The sequence below is a fragment of the Phyllobates terribilis genome, unplaced genomic scaffold (assembly GCF_046119375.1).
Source record: "Phyllobates terribilis strain yellow unplaced genomic scaffold, ASM4611937v1 Scaffold_4__5_contigs__length_816908805, whole genome shotgun sequence".
NCBI lineage: Eukaryota > Metazoa > Chordata > Amphibia > Anura > Dendrobatidae > Phyllobates > Phyllobates terribilis.
The window spans coordinates 606504746-606518561 of NW_027362764.1; positions in this window are offsets into that span (position 1 = coordinate 606504746).

Consider the following 13816-nt stretch of genomic DNA (forward strand, 5'->3'; position numbering starts at 1 on the left):
AAAGAGACGGGTTCTATGTCCCAGAGATGAACGTGCTTTGGTCCAACATGTGCATATCAACCCAAGGACAAAAGCAAAAGACTTTGTAAAGATGATGGCGGAAGCTGGTCAGATTGTGTCAATATCCATAGTGAAACGATTACTGTATCAACATCAGCTGAAAGGCCACTCTGCCAGGAAGAATCCATTACTCCAAAACTAACATAAAAAATGAATGTTTGCAAATGCACACAGGAACAAAGACCTTAATTTTTGGATACATGCCCTGTGGTCTGATGAAACTAAAATTGAACTTTTTGGGCATAATGATCATCGTTACGTTTGGAGGAAAAAGGGAGAAGCTTGGAAGCCTAAAAACACCAACCCAACTGTGAAATACAGGGGTGGCAGCATCATGTTGTGGGGTTGTTTTGCCTTAAAATATTTTTTTTTAAATTTTTTGACACTTAATCTGACAGCAGCAATCGGCTGCTTGCTGTAGTTTTCATAAAATTACTGTTTTTCCGCAGTAGATGATCACCGGAGGACTAGAATACTGTCTGCCATGTAGCCCTACATATTCATGAGCTCTGTATAAACCCGCCTACGCAACTGATTGACAGTTTTCTGCCTATGCACAGTGCACACAGAGAGCAGCCAATCAGTGGTGTGAGTGCAGCTATACAGTGCTCAGCATTTAGAGAACAGGTAGATCTTCAGTAGATAAAACAGTTTTTAATGAAGGCGTGACGCCCTCCCTGAGTGGTGGGGTTACTCGGAGCCGGGTCACTGTAGGTGTCGCGGGGATGCAGTCGTGGCCTAGACCCGTTCCGTGCCCAGGGCTATCACAAGAAAATAATGGGCTTCTGGATGAGTGGGTTGTTCGACTACGCCACCTGTGGTTTCTGGTGAAGGCCACCAGCGCTGCAACAGTTCTCTGAGGCTGGTGTTTTGGGCAGCTCGGTTGGTACTACTCCCCACAGGCGGAGTAGGCCTCAGGGCAGTGGTTGGAGAACTGTAAGGAGGTATGATGGGTGCAGTGCCACGCAGGAATAAACAAGCGGAGGTGGTGAATGAAGTCATCCGGGTCTTTACTCACTTTAGATGAACTTTCAGCCGCAAAGCTTCTCTCTGCTTCACACGGCGTACTGCGGCCACCAGGTAGGGGGTTCAGAACTTCCCAGGTAGATCAGGAGCACCTGTCAAGACCCCATCAGTGTGTTCCTCTCCTTCTCCTTCTCTTCCCGCTAGTGTTCCTCCCTGGGATCCACTAAGCCGCCGGGCTTTTCCAAGAGTGACGTGAAGTACACAGTCAGATATCGGGGGCCGGTCACCCCTTTTGCAGCAGGAATCCCTCTGGCTAAGCCAGAGTAAAGAATACAGGTGGCGACTCCGCTCCGTCCGTATCCCCCTGGGATCCTTTTGCCTGTAGAGCCTATCTCCTCTGCTCCCCTCCAAGGCCTTCTTAGGACAGGACCCTGACCGGGTAGAGACAGTGGTTAACTCTGACCTGCTCCTCGTCTCAAGGCCAGAGTAAGAGGACCGGGTATCTTCAGCCAGCTGCTGACTCTTGCTGGACCCTGACAGAAGACCACAATCAAAGACCTTGATCTTAAGATGGCCGTAGATTAAATATGAATCAATAAGTGCTTCCTAAAAGTGTGTCCTTCACCCTCACCCACTACATGGTTCCCCCTATCTTTGGTTCCCCCCATCTCCTCTATCCCGGGCCGGGGCAGCACCCTGGTGCATTTAGGCCCCCTACAGGACAGGAGTGGTGTAGTGTTGAGTGGCGAAGTGGGGTCCTGGGTGATGCTCCATCCTTACCTGGAAGAGGAGATACCACACCTCTATCTGGATTGCAGTACCCCTGTGGCGACTGAACCCTCAGGGGCGCCACATTCCCCCCCAGTGAAACACAGCACGTCCGCGGGCTGCAATAGAGTAAAGAGTTGGTACAGACATTCAAATTTTAAAAGTTTTTGTAAACAGTAAAACAATCTTCCCTTTATGGGATGTTAGGACACTTTTAACGTTGCGTGATATATATATATATATATATATATATATACTGTAGTATAAATATAGAGAACAATCAAAGAGACATTATACATGTAGACAGATCAGTAGAAAACATTGTAGAAAAGTGTCAATTCAGCAGCATGAGGTAAGCATGAGGGACCTGTTCCAAACCCCCAACGTAGGCCCTGGGGTGGCTGCAGGGCATGAAGATCCCGAGTTGGACCTCCAGGAGAGCCACTCCAGACAGGTTTTGCTTCTGAGGTCTGAGGTAAAAGGGGTTTTGCATAATACCAATAGGGAGCACCTTAATAGGTGCAAACTATTTACAAAGTTAGTCTGTCTACTGCTTAGCATCCGCAGGGACAAATGTCTCTTTCAACTGAATCCGGGTGTAAAAAGGGAAACAAGGAACAGTTCACACAAAAGTTCACACAACAGGGAGACGCATCTCCCGGGGCTGCTCAAAAGTGGTATCCCCACCGGGGAAATGGCTCATCTTTCCCGACGGAGCCTGACCGGTCCTCTGTAGGTAGGTGAGTGGAGGCATCCTCCTTGAATACCCTGTGGACATCCAGGGCATACCACCCACGCTCCCCGTGGTGGCGGGTGTAGGACACCAAATCGCCCGGGTAGAGGTTCCGGCCAGGGTGACCCTGCTCCAGCCGCGGCTCGACGTCCCGCAGGTTGACGAACACGTCCCGGTTGAACTGTGGGCTGCGGATGAAGCCCCATCCTGCCACCTGGTGGAAGCGCACAATTACGCCTTCTTCCCGGGGGCTTGGACGGGTGGCCTCCGCCTGACGGACCTGTGTTTTGACAGCCTTGGCACGCACCTCCAGGCGCTCACAGCGGATCCTCCTGTCCCGCCGCTCCTTCTCGAACTGGAGGAGCTCTTTTCTGCAAGTCTCCTCCCGCCTACGCGCTTCGGCCTAGGTTTCCCGGGGGAAGTCCATCAGGTCACCCCCCCGGTTGTCCCAGGCAAACTCTTCTGCCGCCGGGCAAGCGACCGGGGGCGCAGGCAGCGGCAGTAACGGGGGTTGCTTCGTGCTCTCTATTGGTGCGGCCCAGTCCGGGTTGGGGCAGGTGTTAACCCAGCTAAGCGCAGGGTTCCCCAGATCGGGAGTCGGGAGGCATAGCAGGTCTCCGGCAGTGGCGGCGGCTTGGGCCTCGGCCTCTGGAGCCAGGAGTTGCTCCCATACGATGGCGCCCGGGGATAGGGGTGCCGGCAGGATATTTAGGAGGGCTTCGGTGTGTCCCGCGCCCGGGATAGGGGTTTCAGCCTTACCCGCACTTGGGCTGCACGGGGCCTCCTGGGCTTCCACCGCCTGGGCTGGAGCCTCACTTGTCAGGCGCGACAAGCTCTGGCGGCGGGCCTTGATCCTCCGCAACACCTCTTCTCTCCACTCTGCGACGGCCAGTTGTTGGGCCTCTTCGACTCTCCGGGTCAATTCCTGCGTTTCACCACGGAGGAACTCGGCCTCCTCTGCGGTCAGGTAGATTCCCTCCATAGTGAGGGGGGTAGCAGCTGGTGGGCCAGCGATGGAGGATATCTCCTTTGCTGCTACCATCTTTGCTGCTGGGTGCTGTCTGTTTCTCCTCCTTCTTTTGGGGGGGCTCCAGGGCGGCTGGCTGACGGGCACTCCTTGGGATGTCCCATCCATCTTGACAGGCACTACTATGCGGACTGTCTCTGCTGGAGGGGGCGGTCTGCACTTTTGGCGCTGTTGGGGAGCCAGGCCCATGATGGGAGGATTTTGGTTGCTGTTGTTTTTGCACATAATGGCGTCCGTTCTTCTTGGGCGGGCGCCACATTGAGTGTGAAACAACAGTCTTTTGTGAAAAAGGCGCACAGTACCCATTGGCAATGGGGATTAACTTCTTCCGTTGCTGCCAGCACGCAATCCTGCCGACTACGCCCTCCTTGAGCGGTGGGGTTACTCGGAGGCGAGTCAGTGTAGGTGTCGCGGGGATGCAGTCATGGCCTAGACCCGTTCCGTGCCCAGGGCTGTCAAATGAAAATAATGGGCTTCTGGATGAGTGGTTTGTTCGACTACGCCACCTGTGGTTTCTGGTGAAGGCCACCAGCGCTGCAACAGTCCTCTGAGGCTGGTGTTTTGGGCAGCTCGGTTGGTACTACTCCCCACAGGCGGAGTAGGCCTCAGGGCAGTGGTTGGAGAACTGTAAGGAGGTATGATGGGTGCAGTGCCACGTAGGAATAAACAAGTGGAGGCGGTGAATGAAGTCATCCGGGTCTTTACTCACTTTAGATGAACTTTCAGCCGCAAAGCTTCTCTCTGCTTCACACGGCGTACTGCGGCCACCGGGTAGGGAGTTCAGCACTTCTCAGGTAGATCAGCAGCACCTGTCAAGACCCCGTCAGTGTGTTCCTCTCCTTCTCCTTCTCCTTCTCTTCCCGCTTGTGTTCCTCCCTGGGATCCACTAATCCGCCGGGCTTTTCCAACAGTGACGTGAAGTACACAGTCAGATATCGGGGGCCGGTCATCCCTTTTGCAGCAGGAATCCTTCTGGCTAAGCTAGAGTAAAGAATACAGGTGGCGACTCCGCTCCGTCCGTATCCCCCTGGGATCCTTTTGCCTGTGGAGCCTATCTCCTCTGCTTCCCTCCAAGGCCTTCTTAGGACAGGACCCTGACCGGGTAGAGACAGTGGTTAACTGTGACCCGCTCCTCGTCTCAAGGCCAGAGTACAAGGACCGTGTATCTTCAGCCAGCTGCAGACTCTTGCTGGACCCTGACAGAAGACCACAATCAAACACCTTGAATTTAAGATGGCCGTAGATTAAATATGAATCAATAAGTGCTTCCTAAAAGTGTGTCCTCCACCCTCACCCACTATATGGTTCCCCCTAACTTTGGTTCACCCCATCTGCTCTATCCCGGGCCGGGGCAGCACCCTGGTGCATTTAGGCCCCCTACAGGACAGGAGTGGTGTAGTGTTGAGTGGTGAAGTGGGGTCCTGGGTGATGCTCCATCCTTACCTGGAAGAGGAGATACCACACCTCTATCTGAGGTGCAGTACCCCTTTGGCGACTGAACCCTCAGGGGCGCCACAAAGGCTTACAGCAAGCAGCAAAGAAAGTGGCACATTACTGCAATGAGATCTCTGTCCTACATCATGCTGCTCTCAGATAGGATTAGGACAAACCTGGTGACAGATTTCCTTTATGTATCAGTGCTATGTGGGCTAATGTTCACTTTCAGTGTAATGAAGTGAATGTTATTACCTCCTTTTCAAACAATATATAGATACCTTTCCTTTCAGCCTTGAAAAACTAAAGCTCAATATGAGTATTTGTTTGTGTGATTTTTACAATGCCATATCAGTTGTACGCTAGATTTTTACTGTTTCAAGCTGAAATTAATATGTTGTTTTAGAATCAATGAATTTAAGAAGTTAAAGGTGGTGGACTCATGTCCTTCTTTAATTGCATGGCATGTACATTAACTTTATAGTCCATGGTGAAGGTCTACTAACAGAGACTTGGGACTAGAATTATGAATTGCGACATATTATTTTCATTATATCAAGTATCTATTCAATTTGTGCAGGCAGAGCTATAACAATGGATACATCTTGTAACTCACCAATGTTTAGAAACTTCTGGCCAAAATACCTCCCAAATGTAAGCAATAAAATTATTGTTTTGTGATATGGTAGAAGCATATAAAACAAGTTAGTATCTAATTCCATGATAGGTGACCTTAGCAAAAGTCACTTGTATGAAACATGACCATTTCCATGTGTTTCTCACAAAGATTTTAAAGTGCTCTAAATAAATGATGTTGTATAATAAATAAATGACATATATAGTCAATGTAGTTTTCCTGAAGTCCATTGATCACACCAGTCAAACAAAATCTGTTTGTACCTGGAAACTAAAATGTTAGGCATGGTATTCTTATATGTTCCAATAAAAACAAATATCAATTTCCAAACCACAGAAAATGATTACATTGACTAAATAATGACAAAACGTTGTTTATTTTTGTATTTGATTCAGTTAAAGAAAAACATTGGTACAAGGCAAATCTCTCAGAGATCAGATTAAATACACTTCCTTGTTTCCAACCCGCACATTTTATAGAATTCTTTTGTTCTTCTGCTAAAAATGCATTTCTATATTTTATAGTGACAAAATAAAATCAAACAAGCTAAAACACAAAATAGCATTGCATTGGGATACCTTTATCATGTTCTACAAGTTTACAAAATACTTCAGTGTGTCCTAAAAATCATATCTGAAAAAATGATGGTCTTAAAGTTATATCCATTTTGGGTTACATTCCATCAAGCATTACAAGTCCCTTGTTTTTTCTTTTGTCAGTGATTTTTCAAAGTTTTTTTCCACGTAGTACTCTGTTTTTCTTGTTTTTTTTTGTGTTTTATATTTTTTGTTAGTAATTTTTTTTAAGTTTGATAAACATATTATTCTGTTTGTGTCTGTTATGCTTTGAATTATTGTACAAAGAGTTCCATATTTGAACATCTACATCCATCACAATTTTATAGATAGGGATTAGTGTTTTATTATCTGTATCCACACTAGCAAAATTGTTTCTGTTTCAAGGAAAGCATAGGGGAAATTATACACTGATCAATCATAACTTTAAAACCACTGACAGGTAAAGTGAAGAACATTGATTATTCATTACAATAGCACTTGTCAAGGAGAGGGGGTTTAGACAACAAGTGAACAAGTTAAATTTGATGTATTAGAAGCAAGAAAATGGGCAAAATCATGATGTCTGAGCATCTTCAAAATTACAGATCTTGTGGAATGTTCCCAATATATAGTGGATAGTACTAGGGATGAGCAAATCATTTGAAATTCAAATTCATCGGTTTCACAAAATTTTCCCATTAATTAAATTTGCGCAAATTACATAATTAAAAATCCTTTAATTGTCTAGAAAATATTTGTAGTGCTCCCTCACTCACTAAGGGTGGCCCCCAAACTTGTTAACCCTGTGTCCCACTGACATAAGGGTAATGCAGTATCATCCAGTACCATGCCATCTAATGGCTGTACCTGAAAATAACACATTTTCAGATGACTAAAACATACAGTTACTAAAACAGTTCTATAGGGGAGTGGGGTAGGAATTCTCCACACACCCCTCACATCCTCCCAGTCTTAAAACATTGCCGTCCTCGGCCGGCAATACGGACCTATAAAAGAATGGGAAGTTAGAACATGTTTAAAACATTTTAAAACTACAAGTGAGTATTTTGACCACAACGTCTTCTTCTCACTGACGCCATCCCTTCTCTGTCAAGGGCCCTGGAACTGGAAACAAAAACAGTCCATTTGTTTTCAGCAGGCCGCATAGTTCATTTTAAGACAAAGCTAGAACCGGTCCTCCTTGGTGAGGACCCTGGAAGCAAGTATGCAGCTCATGTTTGGGTACTTTTCCACAGCACCGGTCCTTCTTGGTTAAGGACCCCGGAATACGAAATGTCTCAAACAGTCCTTAGTTTGGGGCAACTGCACCTTTAAGATTCCAGCAGAAAAAGGCGCAACAGGTACAGCAAAAAAAAATAGAAAAATAAAAGTAAGTCTATCTGGGCTCAACTGGGCTTCTCATCAGCCCCGAGGGTACTTCTTCCTCTTGTAATACAGGCCAGCCGGCCTTGGAGGTCATGGACAACTAACTGCCATTCCCTTTATAGGGGGAAAGAGCTTCAAGCCACTCGGTCATTGAAGGAATAGTCCTTAATGACAACAAACAGGCCTCCTGGCCACAAAGGAAGGAAACCACTTCACTTAAAGCGGACAACTCACATTATCTGGGTTTTTTCCTCCAAACACACTGGCGAACGGCCACAGTGGAGTCACTTCTTTAATCTGTTGTAGCAGACTTTCCAGGAACTTGGGGTAGGTGGTCACCTGGAATCTTCTTTCAGGCTTCTCTCAAGGAAAGTGGAGCCACTTCCAGATGAAGTCATCACTGCAACTACCTGCACATCTGCATCAGGTTCCCATACTAAAGTCAAAGCCCAAAATCCTTCCCGGAGCTCCTCAACCATATTCCTCCCCTTGGCATACCACTGCTCAATGCTTCTGAGGAATTCACCACAGCTCCTTTGGGTTGACAACTGAGCACGATGCAATAGCTGCTAGCCTGCGTCTGACCTTACTGAACGAAATGGAGCTGAGGCTTGCATATCTTCTGCAGTGGGCTCTACCTCTTCTGGGTACTCTGGAGGGGTCACATACTCTCCGGTCCCGCCAGCGGTGTACACTGAGTGTCTCACTTCAGGCTGAACCACAATAACTGGGGATGGTAGTACCTCCAGAACTACTTGATCGCGGTAATCAGGTCCCCAGGGCAGGCAAAAGACTCCAAATCCCCGCCAGTAATCGTCCACTGCATATGGGTCCTCATTAGTGTTGAGCGAGCACTAAAATGCTCGGGTGCTCGAAGCTCGGGCCGAGCTCGCCGTGATACTCGGGTGCTCGACCCGAGCAACGAGCCCAATGTTAGTCTATGGGAGACTCGAGCATTTTTGTGGTGGCACCCCCGGCAGTCTTTTAAAAGCCTAACAAGTGCCCAAAACGATAGTGACAGTGCTGAAATGACATGGGGACAGCATGGGGATCGCCCCAGGAAGCATTTCTGACCCCCAGGTCACTGCTGTCAACAACGTGGTCAGAGGTATTAAGCCACTTTTACAGGCTCACAATAAAACGAAAGTGAAACTTTTTTCCTGTGAAATATGTTAAGGAACATCCTTTCCAGGGAAAAGACTTGTGTATAAGTTAAAATAAATGACCAAAAATAAAAATACTCCTCCACACCTTCGGCTATGTTCACAAGTAGCATTTTTTATGCGTTTTTGCACTTTTGTATTGCTGTCAACTATGACAAATGCATTCACCGGGAAATGTCATTTTAACATTTTACAACCTTATCTGGCCATGTGCTGTGTGACACATGCATAAAGTGCTGAAAAGACATGGGAACAGCATGGGGAAGACCCCTGGAAGCATCTCTGACTCCCAGGTCACTGTCTAAAAGTGTGCCCATCATAAGTGATCCTTGCCGCATCAGAAGATGCAGACTTGCAACTATCCCCATGCAAGTTCTAGTCCCAGGGCAGTGTTCAATTGTACCTCCTCCATTCCTTGCAACACAAGCGCAAGTATGCAGCCTGCCACCCACCCACCCCCAGGCTGCAATACCATACTGCTTGCTTGCTTGAACTTGAAATTGGGCCTTTTAGGCATGTGGAGGCGGAATCTGGCCACCACGTCATGGCTGTGTTGGCGGCCTGGAATCCATACTCAGTCCCCAGCCACCCGGTGGCCGGGTGTCCATACTCAGTCCCCAGCCGCCCCGCGGCCGAGTGTCCACACGGTCCCCAGCCGCCTGGGGGCAGTCGGGTGTCCATAAACGGTCCCCAGCCGCCCCCATTTCTCCTTGGAACATCCCCCCACACACTTTTCTTAGCCCGGCCTGCTTTAGGCAGCATTGGACGAGCCCACCAGAGAACCAGACTCCTCCGGTGGGCCCTGACTTCTCCATCGGTGGAGTTGAGAGTGCCAAGGTGAGGAGCATGATGATGATGACAGAAGTTAGCATCATCTATGTTTTCTTTTAATGCAAGTGTAAGTGTGCAGCCTGCCACCCACCCACCCCCAGACTGCAATTCATACTGCTAGCTTGCACTTGAAATGGGGCCTTTTAGTTTAGAGGAGGCCAAAGCTGGCCACTACCTCATGGCTGCTTCGGCAGCGAGGTATCCATACTCAGTCCCCAGCCGCCCCTATTTGACCTGGTGTGCCTTATACATAAGATTAAGCGCGTATACCAAAACATTACCTGTGCCCTCCCCAGTGCATTTAGTGGGAAGGAGAGCCTATTCCGCTGTAGTGTGTGCATGCCAAACCCCTGTTCATGGTACATGCGAAGATGCCTCCCACCTTGCACCTGTCATTGCAGACTTGCAACTATCCCCATTCAAGTCCTTGTCCCAGGGCAGTGTTCAATTGTACCTCTCCCATTCCTTGCAATGCAAGCGCAAGTATGCAGCCTGCCACCCACCCACCCCCAGGCTGCAATACCATACTGCTTACTTGCTTGCACTTTAAATTGGGCCTTTTAGGCATGTGGAGGCGGAATCTGGCCACCACGCCATGGCTGTGTCGGCGGCCTGGTATCCATACTCAGTCCCCAGCCGCCTGGTGGCCGGGTGTCCCCGCTTGCTCCCCAGCCTCCAGGGGGTGGCCGGGTGTCCATACTCGGTCCCCAGCCACCCCTATTTGTACCGGTAACCTTTCCCACACTTTTCTTAGCCTGGCCTGCTTTAGGGCAGCATTGGCCGAGCCCACCGGACTATCAGACTCCTCCGGTGGGCCCTGGCTTCTCCATCAGGGGAGTTGAGAGTGCCAAGGTGAGGAGCATGATGAGGATGATAGAAGTTAGCATCTGCTTTGTTTTGTTGTAATGCAAGCGCATGTATGTAGTAGCGGCTAGGCCTGAGGAGGTCAGCGTTTTGGCGCATATCCTACCTCCTCTGAGGATTGCTGGATGTTTTCCTGCTACTATCCAAGTTCTATGACTCCCGTTAAAACAAAGCTTCAGGTGATAAATGATGGATGAGGTAGTGGCAAAGGACAAAGAGCAGGAGGAACAGGGACCATTCACATCAATATCAGGCCAGTCAACCATATATGTCTTGTAGGATATGTTTCTGTAACAAAAGGAGCGGTTCGGCTACACAGTTATAGGGCATACAGTGAGTGCAATGCCTACCAAAAATTTCGAGGCACTCCAATGCCCCTTGGAAATGACATGGAGGTCAGAGGGCGTTAACTAAACCTTTTTTTCCATTTATAGCAACTGGGTCTCCTGTGCACTGTTGGCCTAAGCAGTGAATGGAATGCTTTCCAAAAATTATGAGGTACTGCAATGCCCCTTACAAGAGCCATGTGTGGCACCCCAGGGGTCTGGTCACCACAGTAATAGAGATTACGTCGGAGAGCAAGTGGAAGGTTTCCTGGTCAGGATCCCTTAAACATGCAACATCCTCCTGCCCCAGTCCTGGGAGGGGAGAATTCTGCCCTTATAAACTGGATCTGGGGTGGGGCTGAGTGAGTCAGAGAACAGAGAACAGTCAGAGTCAGAGTGAGAGCAAGGGAAAGTAACAGCAAGGAGCTCTGTAGGAGCTAGGAGCTAAAGACGAGGGTCTGGAAGCTCAGCAGAGCTTGCCCTGGCAGAAGACAATAGGAACCGGACACATGAGTCCGAAGCTGTGAGGACTTATATATCCAGCAGCAGAAACCAGCCGGCAGGGGATTTCAGGTCCTCTGGCCATAGAAGCCCGGAGGCTCAGTCACAAGCAAGGGACCAGTACCGCCGTCATGGAGCGGAGGCTAACAGAAGGCCCCAAGTCACCAGCCATACGGGTGAGCACTACACGGTACACTCAGGGACGTGGGCTACTTCTACCCGCTTACAGCAAGGTAGCCAGGAAGAGTGCAGACAGACGGGGAGGCCTACAACTCCACCTGGCCAGGGGAACTCCTGCTTGCTCACAGACTGACCAGGCCTCTTATGCTAGCCAGTACTCCCGGGAGGGTCTACCTTATAATCATCAGTAAAGACCCTAAACTGCACTGCAAAGACTCTGAGTCATTCCTGCTGCGCTCGTGCACCATCACCCCCATCATCCACACTCACTGCCCTGAGGCTATACTCCTCCCGAGGGGAGTTATCCCATTTTATGCTGCGCACACAACACCAGCCTCAGCGGTCTGCCTCGCAGCGGTGGTACTCCCTGACCGCAATCCACGGGTGGCGCAGTCGGACAATTAACCTCAAAACCTAAGAAAGATTGCCACTGGTTTGACCAGCCTGAGCCACGGGACCGGGTCACCACCACGGAGACTACAGACCCCAGAGACCCGGCACCGGGTATCCCACACACGTGTACACACGGCCCAAGGGGCGCGTCACATGCAGTACAGCATATTACAAACATAAGTCCCATTATTGGGGAGTGGGTCTCCCATAGTATTTGCTTATGCCTTGCAAGCAAAAGCTGCCAAAAATTAGGATGGAGCAACTTGCAATGCCCCTTACAAGAGCCATGCAGTACAGCATATTACAAACATAAGTCCCATTATTGGGGAGTGGGTCTCCCATAGTATTTGCTTATGCTTTCCCAGCAAAAGCTGCCAAAAATTAGGACGGAGCAACTTGCAATGCCCCTTACAAGAGCCATGCAGTACAGCATATTACAAACATAAGTCCCATTATTGGGGAGTGGGTCTCCCATAGTATTTGCTTATGCTTTCCCAGCAAAAGCTACCAAAAATTAGGACGGAGCAACTTGCAATGCCCCTTACAAGAGCCATGCAGTACAGCATATTACAAACATAAGTCCCATTATTGGGGCGTGGTTCTCCCATAGTATTTGCTTATGCTTTCCCAGCAAAAGCTGCCAAAAATTAGGACGGAGCAACTTGCAATGCCCCTTACAAGAGCCATGCAGTACAGCATATTACAAACATAAGTCCCATTATTGGGGAGTGGGTGTCCCATGGTATTTGCTTATGCTTTCCCAGCAAAAGCTGCCAAAAATTAGGATGAAGGAACTTGCAATGCTGGCACCCTGGTGGTATAGTGGTGGTGGAGGCTGAGGATAAGGAGAAGAAGATTAAACAGCCGAAAAGAGGAAGCGTATACCCATGTGTGGGTGTGAAGCGGTGCATGTGAATACACCTCCAGAAATAACACAGTGGATTTGACTTTATGTTACTCTACTGTCATTTGGTGGTGATGAGAAGTCTGGCCCAATCCAGCCCTTGTTCATTTTGATAAGGGTCAGCTTGTCAGCATTGTCAGTTGACAGGCGAATGCGCTTATCAGTTATAATTCCCCCAGCGGCACTAAAAACACGCTCCGATAACACGCTAGCGGCAGGGCAGGCCAGGACCTCCAAGGCGTACAGAGCGAGTTCATTCCAAGTGTCCAGCTTGGATACCCAATAATTAAAAGGCACAGAGGAATCACGGAGGACGCTGGTACGATCGGCAAGGTACTCTCTCACCATCTTTTGAAACTTTCCACTCCTTGTGAGAGTACCCCGCGCCTCAGGGCCTGTAAGCTGGGCGGGCATAAGAAAACTGTCCCATAACATTGACAGTGTTCCCCTGCCTCTGCTGGATTAGAGTTGCATCTCTCTCGCCTGTACGCCTTGGTTGGGCAACGAACTGTGACCTCTGCCGCTAGCGTGTTCAGATGGGAATTTTTTTAAGAGTTCTGCAGCAAGGGCCTTCTGGTATTGCCCCATTTTTGTAGACCTCTCCACCTCAGGAATAAGAGAGTGAAAGTTCTCCTTGTAGCGGGGGTCTACAAGTGTCACCAACCAGTAATGACTGTCACTCAACATTTTGACAACGCGAGGGTCACGGTTAAGGCAGCGTAACATAAAGTCAGTCATGCGTGCCAGACTGGTAACGGGCAAGATTTAAGTGTCCTCACCAAGATGACGACTGACCATGCTCTCCTCCTCCTCCTCTTCCTCCTCCCCCCTGTCCTCAGGCCACCCACGCTGAACCGACGGTATGACACTTGTACAGGTACTACCGTCTACAACGCATGATAGCAGCTCCTGTTCTTCCTCCTCCTCCTCCTCCTCCTCCTCTCCCTCATTGTCCCCCAATGCACGTTGGGATGAGATGAGGCTGGGCTGTGTGTAATCGCCCGCTACGGCTTCTTGATCCATCTCATCATACTCTGGCTGCAGTGCCTCCTCTTTAATTCTCTGCAGAGAGCGTTGCAAAAGACA